The sequence below is a fragment of the Leptodactylus fuscus genome, chromosome 9 (assembly GCF_031893055.1).
Source record: "Leptodactylus fuscus isolate aLepFus1 chromosome 9, aLepFus1.hap2, whole genome shotgun sequence".
Lineage (NCBI taxonomy): Eukaryota > Metazoa > Chordata > Amphibia > Anura > Leptodactylidae > Leptodactylus > Leptodactylus fuscus.
The window spans coordinates 64362932-64377972 of NC_134273.1; the positions used below are offsets into that span (position 1 = coordinate 64362932).

The window sequence follows — 15041 nt, forward strand, 5'->3', positions numbered from 1 at the left end:
CTGAATAGCCTTTAAAAAGGCTATTCTGGTGCTGCTAATCGTTTCTGAACCCCCACCCATTTTTATGGATTACTGTAAAAATGTATATGTAAATCAGTCCTACCGTGCATGGCGGGTGTTCCGTGCACAACCCGCATCATAGTGTGTTCACACCCTCCTCTCTTCTTTGATGTCTTCCTCCTTGTGATTCACTGCCTCAAGCCCGGCGGTTTCGATTGAAATCTAGTAGCGCACGCTCCCATGCCATCTTTATGTAGAGAACATCGGTCGAAACCGCCGGGCTGGAGGCAGTGAATCACAAGGAGGAGGACATCAAAGAAGAGAGGAGGGCGTGAACAAGCTATGATGCGGGGGTGCACGGTAGGTCTGATTTACATATACATTTTTACGGTAATTCAGAGAAACAAGGGGGGGGGGTTCAAAAACGATTAGCAGCGCCTGAAGCTGTACATCACTCTCACGGTGACAGAAGCTTGGTCTGACAAGTATATGTAGTGTAAAAGAAAAATAACATGGAGTCACTGTCACCTGGTGCCCAAAGGAGCAACTCAGCCTGACCCAGGTAAAGAGAAATACAGACCATGTAGTACTGAGTTGTAGCATAGAGAGGCGCTACTAGTCAGCCAGTCACTAATATAGGGGTTTTATCAGTGACATGACAATGAGGATTTACCCATGATGGCCTGGGACACATGCATTGTGTGCCGAGACTGGCTTCAAGTTACAATGGTCCAGAATAGTCCATTGTATGTAGAAAATATGGTCTCCTGAGGCCATTGTAACTCAAAGGCCCTCGGTATTGGTTTAATAGTATTTTACCTCAAGATAAACTGTCTTCTTAACTCCCAGACATCCCAATCTGCTCTTCAAAGCAGCAAGAGACAGTCAGAGCGGGGGACAATGCTCTCCTGTCCTGTCACTTCTCACATGGAAAGCTACAAGAGAAACTCTCAGTGCTATGGAAGAAGACGGAAGGAGGGGCGGACATTGTGGTACATGAACAGAGCAATCAAAGTGCAGCCTATTTCAATAGGACTACAATGTACAAGGACTGGCTCCAGCGCGAAGACGCTACTCTACACGTGGACGGGGTCAGACCAGAGGATGCTGGGGAGTACAGCTGCTGGATTATACAATCACCGCTGAGCCCCGAAACATCCTACCCATGCTGCACCATAACACTGCATGTGGCTAAGGAGTGGAAAGGTGAGGACCTCGCCATGCCAAGTCTACTGTAAATGTATTGTGTTGTATAATAAATAACATGTTAAAGAGTCTATTCCCATGACGCTTGTTCACTAACCTGCAGGCTGTTGTGCTCTCTTCACTTCCTGCTTTTCTCGGCACATAGGTGGGCAGGGTTTCACTTGCACGGGATTGGTTGTAAATGAATTACCACAGTGTGAAGCTGATGTAGCAGAGCTGGATTTGAGTCAGTTTGCATTACATGCAGAGGTAATGGACTCCCTATCTCAGCCCTTATCAGCCAAATTCAATTAAACCAACTGATAAGAGCTCAGAAATCCTGGAGAAGCTCCACTACTTATCAGACATAAACAGCTCAGAGCAGCTCCCAGCCCCTTCCTCCCCCTCTGAGAGCAGACAGCTACATCACTTGACAAATGAGCAGATAATCCCAAGCGCCATAGAAATGCAGCGTAAACAATGAAGTGAATAAATTAAGATAGCTGCCAAACAAAGCAGTTTTGATAAAGCAATGCATTTAGGAAAAGTCTTAAAGCCACATAAACTAGCAGTATAGATAGGATCCTTGTGATGGGACAACCCCTTTAATGGCCGATAGAGGCAACATTGTGTAGTATAGTGTAATAACAAAGATATAAACATATAGAAAAATGCAAACCTTATAGGGGTTCCCACTATAGCAGTTTATCCCCTACCCATAGCATAGGGTATAAGTGGGGCTCCAACCACTGGGACACCCTCCAATTATGAGAATAGGGATTATTGCACCCCAATCTGAATGGAGCAGAGGTTATTTATAGCAAATACAGGGGTGTGGGGGGGGGGGGGTTCGCTTCTTCCACTGGATACAGTATTTTCTAGTTGAGATGAATGAGTTAGAGAGAAGAACTGAAGTATACTGATATCATTTTTTTCTTTTTTATAGGTGACATGACACAACTTGTCATGGCTTGGAGCTTCTACATCAGCTTCCTGTTTCTCTTGGTTTATTTCCTATATACTTGTGGACTACAGAAGTCACCCCCTGATAAGATCTCTGAAGTCTAAAGAAACAAAGCTGTAACCGCTTACAAAGGCATTTTTAATAGCTATCTGTGTGCATTATCATCCATAGTAAATGTATACCTGTCATGCGACAGCATCTATGGAAACCGTTATAGATGTAATTAAAGGAGCACATTGCAATATATGTGACAGTTCACACATACAATATGCAAAAGTGCAAATAAGGCTTGAGGAAAGTTTGCTAACAGGGTTTCATTTCAAAGTGTCTGAACAAAGACGTCTACTGGGGCCCATATGACACTGCTACCTATGAATGACTGCAGGCATATGTGGATGTCAGGAAGGGGAGAAATCTCTTCCACTTGTTTGGTGTAGTAGGGGCATGTGCACAAGACTGTTTAGACAGTGATATTGGACCATTTCTCAAGCAGATCAGTCTCCTGGGTTTCTGCAAAATTCGTGGTCATTTTATGCATGCCAAAAAATTACAATAAAGAAAAAATGATATTGCAAACAGTAACTCATTTGCATTTATTATATTTTTGTAAATTAATAGCTCAGGTGAATATGAAAAGCTTTGTAATGTATCTCAGGCCGGGTTCACATCTGCGCCCGGGACTCCGTTTTGCAGGTTTCTGTTTCCTGCCCGAAATTGGACAGGAGACGGAAACCTGCAGGCGTTTTTTAAAACCCATTCATTTGAATGGGTTTGGAAAGTGTCCGGCCGTGAGCGTCTTCTGGTCTCAGCGGCAAAACCGTTTTTTATTTTAACGAGACACAAAATCGGACATGCAGGACTTTGTGTCCAGTTAAAAAAAAAAAAATGGTTTCGGCGCAGAGAGTACAAAACGCTCACAGGCACTCACAGCCGGACACGGTCTGCCAGGTTTCAGTCTTCTGTCGGCACAAGATGGAAACCTGAAAATGGAGATCGTGCGCTGGTGTGAACCCGCCCTTATCAGAGGAAAGTGCTCCTATCTGCTGTTATCAGCTCAGCTACTGACAGCTAAACTGCTCCATTTATGGAGAGATCTATTTAGATTCACATCTGCGTTCAGCAAATCCGTTTAAAATCACTAATTGACATTTTCAAAAACTGATTTCTAATGTTCCAGATTAAAACTGTGCCAGTATGTATGGGGGGCGTTCACACTTGCGCCCATGTCCGCCCTGTGTCATACGTCGGATTTCCATCCTAAGCCCCTGGACAGGGGACGGCTTCCCGGCAGTCAGCTTTAACACTCATTCATTTGAATGGGTTTTAAAAGCAAACCGACGGTGTCTGCCTGCAGCCTCTCCGCAGAGAAACCATTTTTTTGGGCCGGACACAAAGTCCTGCATGTCCGACTTTGTGTACAGCCAAAAAAAAAAAATGGTTTCCCCGCAGAGAGGCTGCAGGCGGACACTGGTGGTTTGCCTATAAAACCCATTCAAATGACCGATAACACCAATAGCTCTTCAGCAGAGGCACATAACGGGAAGCCAACAGTGTGCTGAATTCATATAGGTTGGTAGGTGTGAACCTAGCCTTAGACTCTACTTCAACAATGCAACACCTGAAAATGCCAAAGCACCAGGTTTGTTATACCCGGTTCACACTAGCTAATGTGTTCCGTCCAGAAGGAAAAAAAGGCAATGGTGCCGCACACTCACAAATTTAGAAAGTGTGGTGCAGACGTCAAAGGGTCCTTCGACCCCACAATCAGATTAATCAAAAAATGTTGTCGCACACACAGGTTTTGTTGCCAAAAAGGGAAATAAATTTATTTACAACACCGTGTACATCATTTGTTGTGCCTTTGGACATAGGGGTCGCAGTAATATGAAAAAGACTAATAGATCACAATAGTTGACGTTTCGGTCGTGTAGACCTTCATCTGAACTGATCTGTAACAAGCAAAAGGTATCTATTACCAAAACTATTCATCATAGGAGATATAGTGATAATGCACAACAATACTGGAAAACATAAAACAAATATGCACCAAATCAAAGTCATGAAACCATAACACAGTCTGTATGAAATATAAAAAAATAAAAAAATCCAAAAATAAATGCACAGATGAAGCTGATAAGGTGAATTAAAACAGAAAGCAGCATGACAGGCAATAAAGTAGATATGAAGTCACTGAGGCTTATGTCCAAATCACTCATGTGGAGCAGAGGCAACCAAGTGTAAAGCAGGGGTTAATTTTGGGCCAAGCATGTAGAGAAATAGGTAACCTATTTCTCTACATGCTTGGCCCAAAATTAACCCCTGCTTTACACTTGGTTGCCTCTGCTCCACATGAGTGATTTGGACATAAGCCTCAGTGACTTCATATCTACTTTATTGCCTGTCATGCTGCTTTCTGTTTTAATTCACCTTATCAGCTTCATCTGTGCATTTATTTTTGGATTTTTTTATATTTCATACAGACTGTGTTATGGTTTCATGACTTTGATTTGGTGCATATTTGTTTTATGTTTTCCAGTATTGTTGTGCATTATCACTATATCTCCTATGATGAATAGTTTTGGTAATAGATACCTTTTGCTTGTTACAGATCAGTTCAGATGAAGGTCTACACGACCGAAACGTCAACTATTGTGATCTATTAGTCTTTTTCATATTACTGCGACCCCTATGTCCAAAGGCACAACAAATGATGTACACGGTGTTGTAAATAAATTTATTTCCCTTTTTGGCAACAAAACCTGTGTGTGCGACAACATTCCGTCCAGAAGGAGTCCGCATGAGGACCACCCCGGACGGAATACAAGCGCAACTGCAAGCGCTGTGCAGTTAAAGCGCACGGGGTCCGTGTGCTTGCCGCGCACTACCCGCACAAGTGATTCGTTATAGTCTATGGGGTCCGTGCGCTTTAACTGCACAGCGCTTGCAGTTGCACTTGTATTCTGTCCGGGGGGGGTCCTCATGTGGACTCCTTCCGTACGGAACACAAAAGCTAGTGTGAACCGACCCTTAGCTCTAATGGGCTGCACGGTTAACACTCCCAGAGCCAAGACAGACCTGCCTACTGGATCCATAACACACCTGACTTAAACTACTCCGTTCTAGACTTAAACCTGGGAGCACGGCTCACGTAGTATGGGTGATGCAGGCAGGAGATGGCAGGGTTTAGGGAGGCCTGAGCAAGGGAGCAGAAATTCCACCAGTTATCTCAATTGCATATGACAGACATAATAAAGGTATGTATTGTATCACTATAATGTATAATGAAGGCTGAATATGCTTAGGGAGGTGGTAGACTCCCTTTTAGAAAACACAGGTACATCTCTTGCCCCCCATGTGCCTGAAACACGAATATACACCAGATGTCATTCACACCAGTTTACGGCAATGCGAAAAAAACAAAAAAAATAAGTTTAATAGTTACAGCATGTGACCGAACTTACAGAATAATGAGATATATTATGGAGTGACTCTGCCGCACACAGCTCTGGAGGACGGGCAGCTCTGTATGGTGCACCTATTATATGTGTGTAGCAGTTGTGCTCAGTCACTGCCTGGACAGAGGGAACATATATAATATAATAAAGAAAACATCATGGCTGTAAGTGATATAAGACACAGGAGTGAGCAGACTGATAGAACAGCACGGCATTCACACAAAGGGTTACAAACCAGCAGTGCATGGGTTAAGTCAGTCCGCACTCCCGTCTATCCCACAGCCATATAAAAACACCACTCACCTTCCTGTCACCTCAGCTGCTCCCACAATGCTTTGTGTCTTTCTTTCGGTTGACAATAAAGTTGATTCAATGTTTTTTTTTCAACCAGCTTTATTGCAATAAAAACAACGTACTTTAGTAAGCAGACAGGGATTACTACTTGAAGAAGCTGAAGACAGAAACTGAATGTTTCTTCTTCTGATACAGAAGAGTCTTGGCAGGAAGTTACTATGTGTATAGTATTTATTACACAGGGTGTTACTATGCGTATAGTATTTATTACACAGGATGTTACTATGTGTATAGTATTTATTACACAGGGTGTTACTATGCGTATAGTATTTATTACACAGGGTGTTACTATGCGTATAGTATTTATTACACAGGATGTTATTATGCGTATAGTATTTATTACACAGGGTGATACTATGCGTATAGTATTTATTACACAGGATGTTACTATGTGTATAGTATTTATTACACAGGGTGATACTATGCGTATAGTATTTATTACACAGGATGTTATTATGTGTATAGTATTTATTACACGGGATGTTACCATGCCTAGAGTATTTATTACACAGGGTGTTACTATGCGTATAGTATTTATTACACAGGGTGTTACTATGCGTATAGTATTTATTACACAGGATGTTATTATGCGTATAGTATTTATTACACAGGGTGATACTATGCGTATAGTATTTATTACACAGGATGTTACTATGTGTATAGTATTTATTACACAGGGTGATACTATGCGTATAGTATTTATTACACAGGATGTTATTATGTGTATAGTATTTATTACACGGGATGTTACCATGCCTAGAGTATTTATTACACAGGGTGTTACTATGCGTATAGTATTTATTACACAGGGTGTTACTATGTGTATAGTATTTATTACACAGGGTGTTACTATGCGTATAGTATTTATTACACAGGGTGTTACTATGCGTATAGTATTTATTACACAGGATGTTATTATGCGTATAGTATTTATTACACAGGGTGATACTATGCGTATAGTATTTATTACACAGGATGTTACTATGTGTATAGTATTTATTACACAGGGTGATACTATGCGTATAGTATTTATTACACAGGATGTTATTATGTGTATAGTATTTATTACACGGGATGTTACCATGCCTAGAGTATTTATTACACAGGGTGTTACTATGCGTATAGTATTTATTACACAGGGTGTTACTATGTGTATAGTATTTATTACACAGGGTGTTACTATGCGTATAGTATTTATTACACAGGGTGTTACTATGCGTATAGTATTTATTACACAGGGTGTTACTATGCGTATAGTATTTATTACACAGGGTGTTACTATGCGTATAGTATTTATTACACAGGGTGTTACTATGCGTATAGTATTTATTACACAGGGTGTTACTATGCGTATAGTATTTATTACACAGGATGTTACTATGCGTATAGTATTTATTACACAGGGTGATACTATGCGTATAGTATTTATTACACAGGATGTTATTATGTGTATAGTATTTATTACACAGGATGTTATTATGTGTATAGTATTTATTACACGGGATGTTACTATGCGTATAGTATTTATTACACAGGGTGTTACTATGCGTATAGTATTTATTACACAGGGTGTTACTATGCGTATAGTATTTATTACACAGGGTGTTACTATGTGTATAGTATTTATTACACAGGGTGTTACTATGCGTATAGTATTTATTACACAGGGTGTTACTATGCGTATAGTATTTATTACACAGGGTGTTACTATGCGTATAGTATTTATTACACAGGGTGTTACTATGCGTATAGTATTTATTACACAGGATGTTACTATGTGTATAGTATTTATTACACAGGGTGTTACTATGCGTATAGTATTTATTACACAGGATGTTACTATGTGTATAGTATTTATTACACAGGGTGTTACTATGCGTATAGTATTTATTACACAGGGTGTTACTATGCGTATAGTATTTATTACACAGGGTGATACTATGTGTATAGTATTTATTACACAGGGTGTTACTATGCGTATAGTATTTATTACACAGGATGTTACTATGTGTATAGTATTTATTACACAGGATGTTACTATGTGTATAGTATTTATTACACAGGGTGATACTATGCGTATAGTATTTATTACACAGGGTGATACTATGCGTATAGTATTTATTACACAGGATGTTATTATGTGTATAGTATTTATTACACGGGGTGTTACTATGCGTATAGTATTTATTACACAGGGTGTTACTATGTGTATAGTATTTATTGCACGGGGTGTTACTATGTGTATAGTATTTATTACACAGGATGTTATTATGCGTATAGTATTTATTACACAGGGTGTTACTATGTGTATAGTATTTATTACACAGGATGTTACTATGTGTATAGTATTTATTACACAGGGTGTTACTATGCGTATAGTATTTATTACACAGGATGTTACTATGTGTATAGTATTTATTACACAGGATGTTATTATGCGTATAGTATTTATTACACAGGATGTTACTATGCGTATAGTATTTATTACACAGGGACGTTACTATGCGTATAGTATTTATTACACGGGATGATACTAAGTGTATAGTATTTATTACACAGGATGTCACTATGCGTATAGTATTTATTACACGGGGTGTTACTATGCATATAGTATTTATTACACAGGATGTTACTATGCCTAGAGTATTTATTACACAGGGACGTTACTATGCCTAGAGTATTTATTACACAGGATGTTACCATGTTTTTGACTTCCTGCCTTCCACACCCCATAACTTCATTATTTTATAATAATAATAATAATAATACATTTTATTTATATAGCGCCAACATATTCCGCAGCACTGTACAATTTATAGGGTTCAGATACAGACAGACATACATAACAAAGAACGTCATTTCACACAATGGGACTGAGGGCCCTGCTCAAAAGAGCTTACAATCTATGAGGTAGAGGGGGTGACACAAGAGGTAGCAGGGGCGGCATTGCTTATACAGTGTTGACAATTTTGTGCATTAGGAATTGTGATAGGCCTGTCTGAAAAGATGCGTCTTTAGTTTGCGTTTGAAACTGTAGAAGTTGGGAGTTAATCTTATTGTCCAGGGTAGAGTATTCCAGAGAAGTGGTGCAGCTCGGGAGAAGTCTTGTATACGAGCGTGGGAGGTTCTGATAATAGAGGATGTAAGTGTTAGATCATTGAGTGAGCGGAGAACACGGGTTGGGCGGTAGACAGAGATGAGGGAAGAAATGTAGGGAGGTGCGGCTTTATGGAGAGCCTTGTAGATGAGTGTAATAACTTTATATTTTATTCTATAATTTTATCCCTTCACATAGCCATATGAGGGCTTAACCACTTTGGTAATGGGCCAATTTTTGGCTGAAGACCAGACACATTTTTGGTTTTTTTGTCAGTGCGTTTTTGAGGGAATATAACATTTTTTAGCATTTCGGGAAAATCAATCAATTTTTCTGTCTTTTTTTTTTTTCGGTGACATATAGGGATTCATTTTTATGATTTTATTTTTGCATGTGTTTTTTTTTAAAATATAAACAAAATAGGAGGGAAAACTTATCTATTTTTAAACATTCTATTTTTTAAGTGCTACTAAAAATCGTTTTAAATTAGTTTTTCTTCTTTGTCGCAGTAATTTTTATTTTGGAGTGGGGCTTGAACCTGTGATGTGGGCATGGTATTGGTATATTATTTCTTTTCTTTTTATTTTACTTTAATTTTTACTTTTCTATTTATTTTATTTTTTTTTACATTGTGTCCCCATAAGGTCATAATAGATCTTCGGGGGCATCTGAACACACTATATCTTTGGTCGGTCAGGGAGGCTGATTTTCCCTGTAACTGGGGCTGATACATCTAGCCCCTCCTGCCCTTGACTGCTGAGCTGATCTGGGTTCTCTAGGACCCAGCAGCTCTAAGTTTAAGTTCACACGGGGTTTTTTGGTCAGGGTTTTGAGGCCGTATCCGCCTCAAGACCCTGACCAAATAGACGGCTCCCATTGAAATCAATGAGAGCCTCTCAGGTCTTTTTTTCCAGGAGCCTGAAGATATTCCCCCCCCCCCCCCCCCCCCGATTAAACCCTGGTCCCTGTTGACGAGATGCAGAGCTCAAGGAGGAATCGGATTACCAGAGGTCAAGAACTATTACAAAGCGATCCAACTTCGCTGGTGGTCCCATCATACTCACTCACCCACTCACTCCATCCACATTTGCACCAACATTAACCGAACTCCAACATTTATGGCTACCCCCCCAAGTTTCTGAAGTCAGCTACGGCTAGTAACCCTCTTCTATGAGGTGCGATCAAAACATTTAGAGATCTGAAACATATTTTAGCACCTGATTTGTCGCCCTTGATGCCTGCAAGCCTGATCCCCACTTCCATAAGTCTGCTACAAACCCCATATGATGACCTATGGCTGAAACTTCGCTCTAATTCGCTGAGGGATATGATACCTGAGAGTCCACATTCTGCAGATGGTGCATCCCTTGACCTTCTACCCCACCCTAAGCTCTCGTTCTTACATTTACAGCATCTCATTGATAAATCTAACGAGACTTACGCCCTCAGACTCAAGCTATTACCCTATTGCAATCCAAAAGCAAGATGCTGAGGAAAACGTCTGTTCTAATTCAGAGATTCATCACACCCCCAGAACCATACAAACCTGCCTTTCTTTTCAGCTGGGAGAAGGAACTCCACATCCAGCTTTCCGAAGAGGAAACTGCCATGGTCCTGAGGAACTCACAAGGCTTTTCACCATGCATCCGATTGAGAGAAGCACGCTACAAATTGGTGTCCAGGTGGTACAGAATGCCGGCGTGGCTGCATCACACAGGCTTATCTGACAGCAATGTGTGTTGGCGCTGCCTGTCTGATTGGCAATTACTTACACATTTGGTGGACTTCCACTCATCACACCCTATTGGGCAGAGGTACAGTCTCGGATACAGAGAATTACAACCAAACGCCTAAACCTCACACCTGAAGTAATATTTCTTGCTTTGCTGAACACCTCATATTCCCCAGAAGAAATTCGAAGGCCAGTTAGAGTAGATGTAGACTGATGCATCCAGAACAGTTTATAGAAAAAACTAGACCCAATTCTGACATGGAGCTCTAAATGCTAAAATTCTTCACCTCCACTTTCATGTATCACTGACTACAGATATAAATGTGAGGTTCTTAGCGCACAGCTTGGTGAAATGTGCGAGCCCATCTGCCACGTCAAGGCGACCTCATTCAGATGGGTCCCTACCCTAAGACTTTATTTATATAATAAATGTTTTACTCCCCCTATAGACAAAACCCCTAGGAGACGTAACATTCTTAGAGACAGCACTGTAACAGTGAGTTTAGAAGAAGGTTATCTCCTGCCCCATATATAAAGTGTTAGTGTAGGGACCCATCATAATAAAGCCACTAAGTGGTTGATGGGCTCTATATACACATACTGTATATAGAGATTCTTATTACATTACATGATATATAATTTGTATGTACAGTATATACAGGTGAAGCAAACATTAACTTGACTGAACAACATTACACGCCATTGTATTACATGGTAGAAAACAACATAGTAAGATGGAGCCCGCACAAACTCATAGCACAAGTGAGGGAAAAGTCATTGGATGGGACCACACAGTCCCTTAGGATAGTTGAGGGACAAATAGTAGGATGGGGCCGCATAACCACTTAGGACAAGTGATGGAGTAAGGGTAGGACAGCACAAGCCTTTGGGATTCCTGAGAGTAGGAGCACAGTAGCCCTTAGAATGGAGGATGGACATACAAATTGTGGCCACATAGCCCCTAAAGGACAGGTGAGGGACACACAGTAGGGTGGAGGCCACACAACACCGTAAGATGAGTGATGGATATACAATAAGGAGTGGTCTCACAACCCCTTGCAGCAAAACACAAGACAAACAAAGTACAGGAAATACTTCCTTCTGCTTCTAGCTCACGCTCTGTGTATGTTCTGATACCTAAGGAAGCCAAAGACAGCTGATCGGCATGGGTACCAGGTGTCAGACTCCTACTGATTTCATGTTGATGTTGACTCATCCTAAGAATAGAAAACTATGTTAAAAAAATAAAACAAGAGCGTGTCCTGACAGTAGAAGCACAAATACTATCCTAGTCCTCTTCTAGATGTCTTCCTCCACATCCTGCTTCATTGTAGAACTTGGAATACTCTGCACCTGCTGAGATGTAATATACATGGTGAGGCTCTGATGCCTATTATGTCATAAGTTCCGTGATGTCATAGCTACTCATTTTCCAACCTTTTAACAAGTTATGTGGCTGGGATTTAATCACCTATAACCATTTTTAATGCAATTAGTAATTTTTTCAATTTTCACTTTTACCCTATCCCCCCCCCCCCAAAAAAAAAAAATAAAAAAAATATATATATATATATATATATATATATATATATATATATATAATTTTATTTTGATTATTTAATCAATTACTTTCTGACAACCCTTGAAAGTAATAGGCCGAGGTCGATTAAGGATACCATGAGTCCTGGGGTGTATTATAATATAATATACACCCCAGGGCTCATGGTTTGACATAAACAAGACCTGCAATTATTAGGGCCCCTTCACACGGAGGATACGCTGGCTGATTCTGAACGTGTAAATGTTCGGAATCAGCAGCGTTTAAAACAGATCCCATTGCTTTCTATGGGAGCCGGCATACGTGCGCTCCCCATAGAAATGAATGGGCTGCTTTTTTCCATTAATTTCTAAGGGGAGCGCACGTATGCCGGCTCCCATAGAAAGCAATGGGATCTGATTTAAACGCTGCTGATTCAGAACGTTTACATGTTCAGAATCAGTCAGCGTACCTTCTGTGTGAAGGGGCCCTTAGACTCTGGGGTCTTCTCACACCCCACCTTGCCTCACCTCTCCTAGGCATTCTTGCAGCATCCATTGGCTGATGTCAGGCGGCCCAGGTCACAGGCCTCATCGGTCACGTGGGACATACTGACCACCAAATGTGCAGGAGAGGTGATGCAAGGTGAGTATAAGTGTTTGTTATTGTTACTCACCTCACTTTAGACCTCGGAGTGTAATAAGTGGAGACCAACGTGTTTGGTAGGTGATGAACCCCTTATGTTATCACTTCAGGCTGAACCGAAAACTTTTGGAAAATTAAAGTCAAATCTTGTTATAACTGACACAACAGACACATTTCATGAAGTTTGGGAAGGGAGAGGGAGATCTCGTCCAAAAACAGGAATAAGTGTGAATATGGTCCTATACTAACATACCTCCCAACCGTCCCGATTTCCGCGGGACAGTCACGATTTGGGTGACATGTCCCGCGGTCCTGGTTGGAGGGAGGTATGTCCCGATTTCAACTCAGATCTGCGTCCAGAGGACGCAGATCTGAGTTGAACACATATGCGGCTGAAGCAAGGAGCTGACACAGGTCAGCTCCTCGCTTCGCCGCTGCCCGCCTCTCTCCCTGACATATGCGGCTGAAGCTGCTCGCTTCGCCGCTGCGTCTCTCTCTCGCTGACACATGCGGCTGAAGCGAGGAGCTGACACAGGTCAGCTCCTCGCTTCAGCCGCATGTGTCAGCGAGAGAGAGACGCAGCGGCGAAGCGAGCACGCGAGCAGCTTCAGCCGCATGTGTCAGGGAGAGAGGCGGGCAGCGGCGAAGCGAGGAGCTGACCTGTGTCAGCTCCTTCCTTCTGCCGCATGTGTCAGCGAGAGAGGCGGGCAGAGAGCGGCGAGGGAGCGGAGGAGAAGGTAAGTTTAATGTGGAGGTGGAACGTGAATCTGGGGGCAGATGAAGGAGAGGACGGCATGACACTGGGGACAGAGATGGAGAGGACATGAATCTGGGGGCAGAGATGGAGGGACAGGAATCTGGGGGCAGAGATGGGGGACATGAATCTGGGGGCAGGGATGGGGGACATGAATCTGGGGGCAGAGATGGGGGGACATGAATCTGGGGGCAGAGATGGAGTGGACATGAAACTGGGGGAAGAGATGGAGAGGACATGAATCTGGGGGCAGAGATGGAGAGGACATGAATCTGGGGGCAGAGATGGAAGAGGGACATGAAACTGGAGGCAGATGAAGGGTGTATATGAAACTGGGGGAGAGATAGAGGGGGGGCATATAATTTACGGGTGACTGTAGGAGGATTATATTGTGTGCGGGCACATGAAAAATTAACGAGTGGGCGGAGTCAACACAAAAGTGGGCGGGGCTAAATTTGCCGCGGCGCGCAGCCGCACATTTTGTCCCTCTTTCAGTTCTTCAAAAGTTGGAAGGTATGTACTAATATAATATCTTACTATGTGTAGGAGAACATGGAAAGTCATCATCTAAGTCTGTGATCTCCGCCGCTCATAGGCCTAAACACTGTTTCTGTACTCCTGTAGTATCTCCTCTGTGTAAGGCCCTAAAATGTCTAGGGGCCATACTGATTTGAGGACTATCTACACTTGAAAAGTGTTTACCAGCATATAACCATACTATACTGTTGACAGCTAGAGGGCGCCATCCCACTATTAATGACTCACTGTTTGCTACTCTGCAATGTTCCATTTGACTATGCGTTCAGTACATGACCACTAGAGGTCAGCGCACATATTGTGTATACGCTGTGGATGATGGAAGCAAATCATAGTAAACTCAATAAGCAATTAAAGAGCTTGTATTTGTGTGGCAGGTTCCATCCTCTAGGCCAAAGTGAGAAAGGAACAGATCCAGCTTTAAGAACCGCACAGGTACAAGCTGGAAATAACATGCCACGTGACATTGTCAGTACATAAACTACTTATGTTACATACTGAAATACATAAACGGTCCATTGTTCATACAAAACATATTTTTGCGCCACCGGTTTTTGCAGGGGTTTACACAGCTAAGGAAAATAAAGACAAACACCCAAAAAGTACCAAGATTAGTCATGCTGATTTCTCTTGCCGTCCACTATGTGTTTTTCAACCAGTAAAAATGCCATGTGAACATACTCTTAGGCAGATGACACAGTGACATGTTTTTTGTGGATTGCAGATCAGTATTTGCGGAGAGTAAAAAACATTATGGTCGTGTGCTGGAGGCCTTACGTCT

The 15041-nt window shown here is 41.7% G+C and overlaps 1 protein-coding gene across 1 annotated transcript in view; it reads right to left on the minus strand.

The window, feature by feature from the left end:
* AGL (amylo-alpha-1,6-glucosidase and 4-alpha-glucanotransferase) overlaps positions 1–5956 on the minus strand; it is a 70756-nt gene extending 64800 nt beyond the window's left edge. Inside the window, exon 1 of the mRNA XM_075286632.1 lies at positions 5908–5956. The gene's annotated coding sequence lies outside the window, so the exon portion shown is untranslated. The remainder of the gene's footprint in view (positions 1–5907) is intronic.
* Positions 5957–15041: the final 9085 nt, after the last annotated feature.